Source organism: Cyprinodon tularosa, unplaced genomic scaffold (assembly GCF_016077235.1).
Source record: "Cyprinodon tularosa strain WSP-4 unplaced genomic scaffold, ASM1607723v1 ctg385, whole genome shotgun sequence".
NCBI lineage: Eukaryota > Metazoa > Chordata > Actinopteri > Cyprinodontiformes > Cyprinodontidae > Cyprinodon > Cyprinodon tularosa.
Window position 1 is genome coordinate 612,153 of NW_024039102.1, and position 4,400 is coordinate 616,552.

The 4,400-nt window shown below is 35.1% G+C and overlaps 1 long non-coding RNA gene across 1 annotated transcript; it reads left to right on the forward strand.

Annotated features, from left to right (window-relative positions):
- Positions 1–246: 246 nt before the first annotated feature.
- On the forward strand, positions 247–1,459 carry LOC119791275. Its single transcript, XR_005281825.1, has 2 exons — positions 247–762; positions 1,252–1,459. It is a non-coding gene; the product is annotated as an uncharacterized LOC119791275 (long non-coding RNA).
- The last annotated feature ends 2,941 nt before the right edge of the window (positions 1,460–4,400 follow it).

Below are 4,400 nucleotides of genomic sequence, written 5' to 3' on the forward strand. Positions count from 1 at the left end.
AAGGTAAATATGTGCCAAAATGAACGAACTTGTGAATTTAATGTGAAAACTTGAGAATGCAATGTGAGAATTTGTACCACAAAAATCTGAACTTGTATGCCAAAATGTTCTGCTGTAAAGAAAAACCGCACACACACAAACTGAATTTGAAGTTGCACTAAAAGAAATATCAGGCAAGAACATGTAAAAAAAAATTACACTTGTCAGTCCAATCTTCACCTGAAGAAGATTTTCACTCAAATCTGATTTAAATGTGAATGCACAAAAAAACTATTTACTGGTGTGTTCATATAGTTTTACACAAATAAAATTACAGCTGACAAATGATTATTGATAGTTTATTTGTAATTATTATTTTTTTGCATATGTTAATCTTGCATTACAACCTCAATTTAGCCATTACAGCTTCTTGAATCTGCTGCTTCAAGAACACAAACGCGCTCTCGCGAGACACAGCACGTTGACACCACGCTTTGACTTTTGTCACATTCCTTGCGAGATATTTGTGCCAAAACGAACTTGTGTTTGAAGATGTGAGAGCAAATGTGGAGGGGGGCGGGGGGTGGGGGTTCTATAGGCCAACCAATCACAGGCTGCGTACTTGGCAGGACGCCTTTGGAGCACTTCCTGGCTTCTTTTTTTTTTTTTTTTTTTTTTTTTTAGTAGTTGAAGAAGAAGAAGAAGAAAGTCGGATTTTCTTGAAGTTACGGACAACCGAAAGCAGCAGCAGCGCCGGCAGTAGAGCGGAGAACACCTTTAAATGTCAGTAGTTTGTTTTTGCTTTTTTTAAATGAACATCTATTAAAATACATGACGGTAACAGAGCCACCGGGATGTGTAGGACCAGCTAAAGCTAAAGCTTAAAGCTAACCTGTTGATACGTGATGTTCATCAACAATTAAAAGCCTTCATACAAATGTCACTATTTTTTATTTTAACCTACATCTTACTGTACTGATAGCCGTATCCCTCTCTAATCAGATCTATTTATTCTCAAACAGTTTATTACAAAGGATTAGAACTTTTAAAGCTTAATGCAGCTGAAGAAATAACATTAGTCCAGCTGTACTGGGCTGTTAATACTGTAAACGTTTTGTTTTAATACTCAATAATGTATAGTTAATTTACAGTACAGTATAATAAGGTTTAAAGTATAATTCACTTGAAGAACAATACCAGTGTAATTATACAGAACAGTCATTTTGCCTGTTGACATAACAGAAATATGCTTTACATGTCATTTTGTTCCAGGGAGCAGACAGAGGAGTGGATAAAATGACCACTTCATCATCGGGGCCAAAGATACTGCTGCAGTCGGATGGAGCGAAGAGTTGAGGCAGAATTCCATCTACATGTTGCATTTCTATGTAAAAGTCACACAAGTTAAAAGAAGTCCTGTTCAAACACCAACGTACAAATATAATCTTTGATCACATCAAATGATGCTCAGATGCCACTTTTTGTAAATCTCATATTTGTGATAGAAGTGATCCTTGTGTGGGACAACTTAAAAAAAAAAATACAAAGTATGTTCAGGTTTGGATAATGTACACACACACTAATATATATATATATATATATATATATATATATATATATATATATATATATATATATATATATATATATATATATATATATATATATATATATATATATATGTGTGTGTGTGTGTGTGTAGGGAAATTACATCTTACATTTATTATATTCATGTTAATTTTGAGTAAGCTTAAAAAAGTAATCTCCAGGTTACCATTCCAAAGTCTTTTTCTGTAGAATTTCATTAATCCATCCAAATCATGAAACCTTCCTTTTTTCTAGCTTTAAAGAAACACTACAGAAAACAGGGGGTCAGTGGGAATCCTACTGCTGCCACCTGGCCCTGGTTTGTCCTCATGGATGAGGTATTAGGACAGAGGCCCCCTAATGCCCCACCTGTCCTAATTGCCTCCATCCCTGAGGACTGCAGAGGCTGAGCAGCACCAGGTTGACGATGAGGAAGAGAATGAGGGAGAGAGGAGGGAAAGGAGCAAGAGAAGAAGGAGAGACGAGTTGGTGGATTTAATCAGGGAGGATATCAGATGGCAGAGGGAAGCAGGATAGGATGGACAGATTATTTCATTTATTGGAGAGGATGGTGGACAGACATTATTTTTGGTGTTTTTTTTTTTAACAAGTTCAGGTTATGTGTTGCTGTTATTAAATTAAATTATTAAATTGTTTATAAAAGTTATTGTTGTCTGTGTGTTCTTAAAGTCTTTTATCTGTTTCATCACTTCTTTATAATTTAAGTAAACTTAGAAAAACTTCTCAGTGACATCAGTTTATTTTTAGAGAAGCAAGTATTTACAATAAACTATTAAAAACATTTTTAAGTATTGAAATTAGATTTTAAAATTAACTACTACAACTATTTACAGAAGATATACAGTAAATATTACTAGAGAACATATATATATATATATACAATTGTGACTGAGCAGGAGTCCCTGGTGGTGCTGCTGGACTGGATGCGATGCCACACAGATGACCTTGGAGTCTTCTGACTGTGAGTGGGACATCATCTGGGGGGTGGGGGTGCCTCTCTCCACTGTTCACCACATCATCCATCAGGGTTTGCAGGGCTGACCCAATCCACAGCTGCCCCAATTGACGGCTGCCATGTTACTAAAAAAGTTTAAAATGACGAAGAAAATAATGACTTTACTAAAACTGTCTTCATTACCCTGAAATAACAGCTAAAATGTGATTAAAATGTGACAATCTAAATGTAATGGTGGTCGGGTAGACCCTCCTCCAGGGGCAGACACCTTGGCAGACAGCTGGTCCCTCCATGGAGCACCACTGACTGCCTCCAACACCTTCTCCTCTCCTCATCCTCTGGCATGTCATCCTCTGGGGCCGCGATATCACCAGCTCCCAGGCAGATGTTGTGCATGTCAGCACATGCCGTTTTGACCTGTAGAAAAAAATAGACAAAAATATTTATTTTTATTCAGTCATCTATCTTTATTACATGATTTATTAGAAATTAAATTTTACTTAATCTAGATCCACTATTTAACTTATTTTTTCGTTTTTATATTTTTATTTTTTTCCTGTATTATGTTTATATATATATATATATATATATATATATATATATATATATATATATATATATATATATATATATATATATATATATATATATATATATATGTATATATATATATAATTGCAAATAAAATCAGGCAGTAAGGGGATAACAATTTAGACAAAAAATAATTTATTTCTCAACAGTTTGGCTTCTCAACAAAACATTAGTAATGGTGAAAGTAGTTATTCAAGTCAGTTATTTACAGGGTTTGTACACATTTAAGTATTCAATTCAAATTACTAAAGTTACAAACAAATAAATTACAAACTTAAAAATAAATATAAAATTTGATATTTAAACATATTCATCAATCTGCTGACAAGCGTTTATTTAATAACTGGTATATTCTGATCATTAGCAGGCCCTGTGGGTTAGAATAGCAGGTAGATCTTACCTTTCCACTGCGCTCTGCCAGCCTGAGAAAAATCCGTCGCAGGTTTTGCTGCCGCCGAAGCCGTCAAAGTGACTCTCCTCCTCCAATAACAAGAAAATAAAAAAAAAATTCCATATATATTTCTTTGTTTTTGTTGTTTCTTTCCGTATTTCTCGAACTGTCGGATTTTGTTTGGCGCTGTTTTTGGGGTAAACGTGATGACGTCGTGTCGTAACCAGGAAGTGCACCAGGAAGTACGCAGCCTGCGAAATGAGACGCAGCCTGTGATTGGTTGGCCTATAGAACACCCCCCCCCCCTTTCCCCCCCCCACATTTGCTCTCACATCTTCAAACACAAGTTCGTTTTGGCACAAATATCTCGCAAGGAATGTGACAAAAGTCAAAGCGTGGTGTCAACGTGCTGTGTCTCGCGAGAGCGCGTTTGTGTTCTTGAAGCAGCAGATTCAAGAAGCTGTAATGGCTAAATTGAGGTTGTAATGCAAGATTAACATATGCAAAAAAATAATAATTACAAATAAACTATCAATAATCATTTGTCAGCTGTAATTTTATTTGTGTAAAACTATATGAACACACCAGTAAATAGTTTTTTTGTGCATTCAAATTTAAATCAGATTTGAGTGAAAATCTTCTTCAGGTGAAGATTGGACTGACAAGTGTAATTTTTTTTTACATGTTCTTGCCTGATATTTCTTTTAGTGCAACTTCAAATTCAGTTTGTGTGTGTGCGGTTTTTCTTTACAGCAGAACATTTTGGCATACAATTTCATATTTTTGCGGTACAAATTCTCACATTGCATTCTCAAGTTTTCACATTAAATTCACAAGTTCGTTCATTTTGGCACATATTTACCTTCATAAGGGCGG